Genomic DNA, 7711 nt, shown 5'->3' on the forward strand with positions numbered 1-7711 from the left:
AGGGTTTCTATTCCTGCACAAAACATCAAGAAGCAAGCTGGGGAGGAAAGGGTTCATTCAGCTTACACGTGCACATTGCTGTTCATTATCAAAGGAAGTCAGGACAGGAACTCACACAAGGCAGGAACTTGGAGACAGGAGCTGATGCCGAGGCCACAGATGAGTGCTGCTTTCTGCCTTGCTCAGTTTTCTTAGAGAACCCAGGACTACCAGCCCAGGGATGGCACCACCACAGTGGGCTGGGCCCTTCCCCCTTGATCACTCATTGAGAAAATTTACAGCTGGATCTCATGGAGGCATTTCTTCAAGGGAGGCTCCTTTCTCTGTGATCACTCTGCCTTGTGTCAAGCTGACACACAAAACTAGCCAGTACACCTAGTATGTAAAAGACTCTGGACTTGCTCAACCCTCAATGTTGTGAGAAACAAATAAATATGTGCCTAAGTATGCTATAAGGAGGCTTGATTCTTCTCCCGTACTAAAATTTAAAATAATACTAGGGCTAGAGAGATGGCTCAGTGGTTAAGAGTCCTGGCTGCTTTTCCTGGGGACCTGTGTTTCAATTCCCAGTACCAACATGGCAGTTCACAACTGCCTGTAACTCCAGTTTTGGGAGTCAGACACCTTCATATATACATGCAGGCAAAACATCAGTGCACATAAAATAAAATTATTTTTAAAATACCTACTGTAAACAGTTGGGTTTTTACTTTTTGTTTTGGGTATTCAACCTAAGGCCTTGTACGTGTCATGCAGGTGTGTAAGACAGAGCTAGGTTCCCATCCATTCCTGTAGACAGTTCTGGAGGGACCAGGCACATAGCCCACTGGCAGAATGTGGGCATAGCATGTGTCAGAACCTGGCTCAATTTCCACCACCACCAATTATTTAATATATTTAAAAAAACTTAGCCTTGCTGGGTGGTAGTAGTACATGGCTTTAAACCTAGCACCCGAGAAGCAGGTAGATCTTTGAGCTGAGGCCATCCTGGTCTACAGTGTGAGTTCCAGGACAGCCAGGGCTAGAGAGGAGTTGTCTCAAAACAGACTAACCTGGGTATGTCCTCATTGTTATTCATCACTGCTATTCCTATAGAAATAGATCAAGAAAATAATATGGCTCTACATCCTTTTTTTTTTTTTTTTTTTTTTTCCGAGACAGGGTTTCTCTGTAAAGCCCTGGTTGTCCTGGAGCTCACTTTGTAGACTAGGCTGGCCTTGAACTCAGAAATCCACCTGCCTCTGCCTCCGGAGTGCGGGGATTAAAGGAGTATGCCACCACTCCTGGCTCACATCCTTATTTTTTAGAGGCATCTGACAGATATTAAATGGTGAGGAGGGTGGGTGATCACCTAACTTGTTTTGAAATATAACTCTCTAGCCCTTTGTAAAAACCCCTGCAGTTTTATTAAACATTTTCTTAGCCAGGCAGTGGTGGCACATGCCTTTAATCCCAACACTTGGGAGGCAGAGGCAGGCAGATTTCTGAGTTTGAGGCCAGCCTGGTCTACAGAGTGAGTTCCAGGGCCACAAAGAGAAACCCTGTCTCGAAAACAAACAAACAAACAAACAAACAAAAACAAAACAGACAAACAAAAACATTTTCTCAAATGGTTTACTATGAAAAAGCGAAGAAGAATGCTTATTAAACTTGTAGATAACAATTAGCAATAGACTGGTGTACACAGAGCTCTAGGCTGGCTAGGGCTTCATGGTGAGGCCCTGCCTCAAAAATAAAACCAACTTGTAGATAACAAAATGGTGATTAGAAGGTGATAAGCTGAGTACAAATCTAAAGAGGCTGATCGGAGAGAATGATTCATTGGAATGGTATGTGCACTTAAACCAACAAGCCCTGCTGCACCAAAACCCAAGGAGGAGAACCCGATTTACCTGTATTTCAAGTGAAATAAAATTAGAACTTCTTAAATACGTGCTCACAATCATCACTTACCATTTAGTATTACTACTATAAGCACTTGCTTATTATTGTATAAGAGCTACCCAGCAATGATTGGTAGGAGCCATTATACCAATTATAACATAACTGATGCAAGACCAACTATGGTCCTCACACAAAATGCTGTGAGCAGGGGAAATAGTTCAGTGGTCGAGTGTTTGCTCAGTAGCTGTGTCACAGTTTGAACGTAAACTGTCCCCACAGGCTCATTGTATGTGAACACTTGGCCCCAGCTATCAGCATTAGGTGTGGAACCTTTAGGTAGTAATGTTTAGTTAGCCAATGTTGGTTTTACTAGTGGGAAGGCCTAAGGATTATGGTCCATTTGCAGGTCCATTAGAAACTCTGTTTCTGGGCTGGTGAGATGGCTCAGTGGGTAAGAGCACCCGACTGCTCTTCCGAAGGTCCGGAGTTCAAATCCCAGCAACCACATGGTGGCTCACAACCANCCGTAACAAGATCTGACACCCTCTTCTGGAGTGTCTGAAGACAGCTACAGTGTACTTACATATAATAAATAAATACATCTTAAAAAATGTTCTTTCTTTAAAAACAAACCAAAACTCTGTTTCCTGGTCTGCCAGCATGTAATGATCAGGTCGTACTACAAACTCCAAGTATCATGGCTGAGTCACCAGGTACCACACCTTCCCTGCCATGATTGTTCTGTATCCCCTGAATCAGGAGCCAAAGTACACCTCTTTAGGTTGTCTCTGTCAGGTATGCCATGTCACCGAGAATAGTAACTAATACACTTAGCATAAAGTCATGGATTTGAGTCCAAGAAACACACGCATACACAAGCAAAGCACACCAAGAGATAAAATAGCATTCAGTGTTTATTCCAAACTGCTTCCTTGAACAAAGGAATCCTGGAGAGTTTATTTGGCCAGCCCACACATGTTCATACATAGAGGCCTGGCTTACTTAGTTTAAATCAAGAAGGGAAGATGGGAGACATGTATTTGAGTATGCTCAGCTCAAGGCCCTAGAAAAGGAATTCAAAACATTAAAATCCAAAATCTTGGTCCTGAGTGTGTCAGGACTTCCTTAGTTTGCATCCTAATGGTGGCACTTGATCTGGTTTTTTAAGCTTCAGGTAATGTACAAAGAGGCGCAAGGATTGTTGACACAAAACCCAGCTCTCATCTATCTGGAATAAGAGTTTATTCTGGAGCCAAAAATGAATGATCTTGGCCCAGGATTTGGACCTCCCGAAATAGCATGGTCTACTGTGGAAGCAGTTTCATGAAATTTTTATAACAGAACAAAGAAAGTAATAAATCAAGGCATTTAAACAACGCATTGGTGGGAACTCGAGGAAGCTATGGGTCTCTGATGGCTTGTTTAGTCCCTTGGTGGAGATAGGGTTCTGTCAAGTTCTGTTCAAAGGTTTTTATCAGCTAAGGGGGATGTTAGGTGTGACACAGGTGGTGGGCAATGAAAAGCTCCTTGGGGGGTGCTAAAGACAGCCCAAGTTACATTCTAATTAGGTCCTAGACTTGCAACATTCCAAACTCTCCAGGCACTGAGTCTTTAGTTAGTCAATCAGACCTTGTGGACACAGCTACTCTTCAGGAATTCTCCCTCACAATAGACAGATTATTTCCCCCAGTGAACTGGTCTCTGAAGGAGGTTTTTACTTTGTACGCAGATTTAGTTTTTTTTCTAATGCCCAAGGTGATTATGTCTTATGGCCAGCTTAATTTCTACATCAGGGTGTGTTAGAGCTGGTTCCTTTCCAAAAGGACCTTCCATGTGGCATTTCAAATGGCCACGTGCTTGAGCTTCCTTTGGGGGCAGCTTTGACTGTGGTTTACAGTGGCAGTGCAGGGCCATTGAGACAATCTCACTGTGTAACCCTGGCTGGTCCGTTTCTATGTAGATTAGTCTGGCCTCAGATTCACAAGGGATCCACCTGCCTCTGTCTCCCTCTGCTGGGATGAAAGGTATGCACGATCACACCTGCCTTATTGTCAGGATCTGAGACAAGCAGCTTTTGCCCTAGCCTCTCAAGTGGCGGGGTTACAAGCAGGAGCCCCCACCCCCTACCTGACACCAGCAGTGTTATACTGTCACAGTCACTTTAGGATAAAATCCTATCCTACTGTACAAACATTATTTTCATATAAAACCCCTTTTTAGTTGTCTTCACCAAAAGTAGTCAGATGTGGTGGTGCACAGTTTCAAACTCAACATTTGGAAGGCAGAAACAAGTAGATCTCTGTGCATTTTGGGTAGCCTGGTCTACACAGCATGTTCCAAGCCCACTAGAGTCACATGGTGAGACCCTGTCTCAAGCAACAAGAGAAAATATTGTCATAACCTTTTTATTTTTCACCACTTATTGATTTCTCTGTTTCACTTTATATATTTTTTTCACCAGGTCCATGATTATTGTTTGCGCTATAAAACGTCTGTCAAAAGGAATCCTCTCATTACACACCAACACAAGGCAAATTAAGCTGTTTTCACAACACTTTTTACATGTAGACCTGGGCTTTTTTTGTTTTGTTTTGTTTGTTTTTTGTTTATTTTGAGACAGGGTTTCTCTGTGTAGCCCTGGCTGTACTGGAACTCACTCTGTAGACCAGGCTGAGACCTGGGCTTGATACAAATGACATCACCTACTGCTTCTCTAACTTCATACAGATAATGAATTAGGCTGAATTACAGTATTTATTTGGTAGGTTTCAGAATATTCCAAATGTATTTTGATATTGATGAGAACAGAAGATCGACACTGACTGGCAAGGCGACTCTGGGTAAAGGACCCCTCAAGTAAAGTGACTAGTTCCTTTCTTGGCTAAAAACTGACATGCCCATAGCCGTTTCCTCCCCAGACACCAGAGATGCTACAAGTGCCTAAGCCAAAAAAGTCTCTCTGGTTTCACCACAGCAGAGGCTGGAGATGCCGGGAACGGGTTTGGTTTTCCCTTATCCCTTTTCCCTATAAGCCCACTCTTCACTGAAAACCACAATGAGGACGTGACGGACCCATGAAGAATGAAAGCTGAAGTGCTCCTCCCTCCTCCCCTGCCCCACCTACTGAGGCCTAATTAACCCTAGGGCAGTGAGGCTAAATGGTATCCCTCTGCCAGAGACCCTGTCCTGCTCTACATGATCGCTTCCCTTCCCTTAAGCCCCATACAATCTAAAACTCACCCTCTGTGGTCTGTAGATTTCATTCTTTGAATTCATGAAACAAATACCTGGGAGCCCCTGGCTTAGGTTGGCTCTGGTGGCCATTGAGTTCCTGGGGTGCTAGCCTCTCAAGCGCAACAGAGCCAAGAAAGGCTCTGCTGCTCTCACGGGCACCCCAAAATTCCCTTGCCAATATCCCAAAGAAGTAAGGCTTGCAAATAGGCTCCTCTCATTCCAACCTTAATTGCTAATCCTTACTTTCAGGCCTGACTATACACAATGAAACGGTGCTAGTTTCTCATTGTCCTGACAGAGCATCTGCCCAAAGCGCCTTAGAATTAGTTTACTTTGGCTCAGGGTTTCAGCCCATCATCTCAGGAAAGGCAGAGCTGTGGGGTTGTGAGGTGGCTGCAGCCACATTCCGTCTGCAGTCAGGGAGCAGAGAGAGGCGCTACTGCTCTGCTCTGCTTGCTCGCTTGCTCTCTCTCCCCCAGATTCCTGCCCACAGAATGGTTCCCCTCACACTTAGGGTGGGTCATCCCTCTTCAGTTCAATGTTTGTAGAAGTACCCGAATAGGAGCATCCATGGTGTTTCCATGGTGACTCTAAATCCAGTCAAGTTGGCAATGAAGATTAGGCATCAAAGATTTATTTATTTGAGACAGGATCTTACTAGAGGCTTTGGCAAATCTGAAACTCTATGTAGACCAGGTTGGCCTTGAACTCACAGAGTACCACCTACCTGCCTTTGCCTTCTGAATGCTGGGATTAAAGGTATAGAATACATAGGTTTATATAGGTGTTTAAAGATTTATTTTAGTACCTATTTATTTGCATGTGTGTGTGCCTGAGAGCACACGTGTACCACATGTATGCAGAAGTCCATAGAGTTCAATGGAAGAATCGAATCCTTTGGAACTAAAGTTGTGGTTGGTGTGAGTCACCATGTGAGTGCTGGGAACCTAATCTCGGTCCTCAGCAAGAGTAGTAAGTGCTCTTAACCCCTGAGCCATTTCCCCAGTCCCTTAGTCTTAAACTAAGTGTATATGTGCAGATCAGGTCCGAGGCGTCAGACTCCCCTGGGGCTGGAGGCAGTTGTAACCCAATATATGCAAGGGCAGGAAGTACCTATAACTTGCTAAGTTATCTTTCCCTACACAGGTTTTAAAATGGCTCTGAAAGGGTTAAAGAGGTTATAGGGTTCAAAAAGTCAGACCAAAGACAAGAGCAGAGAGCAGATAAGGATGCAGAGAGAGGCACTGCGGGTGATTAGATATTTTCTTCGTAGTTAAGCCATTTCCTCCTGTTGTGATATGACCACCACCCTGATGAAGCAGCAGCAGCTGTGGTGAGGACAGAAAACCTTGGCTTGCAGGTCCTTCCATCAAAGCAACAGAGGGAAAAAGCTCAGCCGTTAAGTCTGTGTTGACAGAGAACGAGGGGGAGGTTCATGATGCCTTCCCTTGAGACTTCTGCCACTATGCCCGCCCTCCCACCCCAGGCATGCCCATTCTTAGCTAGGGTCTTGGGGGAGGGGGGCACAGAGAATAGCAGGAAGGATGGTAATGCAGTTGCTCTGGAGTCACCTGTGTTCCTGTAAGTGACCTCAGTAAACTGATGAGGTCCCCAGGATGGACTTGGACTGAACCTTTTCTTTAGTCTCTTAGCACCTTTTTTTTTTTTTTTTTTTTTTAAGAGGCCAGGCATGACCACGAGGAGAGAGGGGGGAAGGGAGTGGGGAGAGAGCAAGAGCAGTCTGTCAGCATCTTATTTGGGATAAGAAGACATAGCTTTTGTTTCTCTGGAGCTTTCTCACAATAAACCTTAGCTGAACTCACACCCACAGCCGGGCCTGTAGGACTCCTAGCTTGAGTGGGCAGAGTCAAGCAGGTGAAGCATGCTGAAGGCTCAGGACACTCAGATGCTTGTCATCTGACACGGATACCTGTGACACAGAAAGCACATGGTCTGCTGTTAGGATGTCAAGTGCCACTCTATCCTAATGTCCCCTAACCCTCCTTTACATAAACCATGAGAGTATGTGTTTGGGTATTTTCAGACCATGAATCAAAACAATATCAGGAAACCCCACATACCTAAAGTGGCCTGATTTGATAAGTTCGTTAAGTTGTACTACTCTATGTAAATAAGTTATCAGTCTGTACCTTGGGTTTATATTGGGTAGACGGTGGACATTTACTTTCACAGACAAGCTGTGGAGTCATTAGTTCTTATCATTTGAACTTATATGGAGAATACTGCTGTTTTATAAAAATGGGGCAACGTACAGCCTGAAAGCTAGTGTTCTGTACAGTACTGTAACTTAGGCATAACTTCATCTCAAGGTAGCTAAGGAGAAGAATTTGATAGAGGTTGTCTACAGGCATTAAAGACTACAAAGGCTAACAGCTGCAGGAAGCCTTGGTACCCACCTGCTTGAATAAGGTACATTAGTGGGATGATGAAAGAGCTACTGGGAGAGTCACTGGACAAGAAGTTTGGGCTTTGAAAAATAAAGGCGAGGGGGGAGGGTATAGGGGACATTCAGGATCGAATTTGAAATGTAAACGAAGAAAATATCTAATAAAATAAGTATAAAAAAAAGAAA

Source organism: Mus pahari, chromosome 13 (genome assembly GCF_900095145.1).
Source record: "Mus pahari chromosome 13, PAHARI_EIJ_v1.1, whole genome shotgun sequence".
In the NCBI taxonomy this organism is placed as follows: Eukaryota; Metazoa; Chordata; class Mammalia; order Rodentia; family Muridae; genus Mus; species Mus pahari.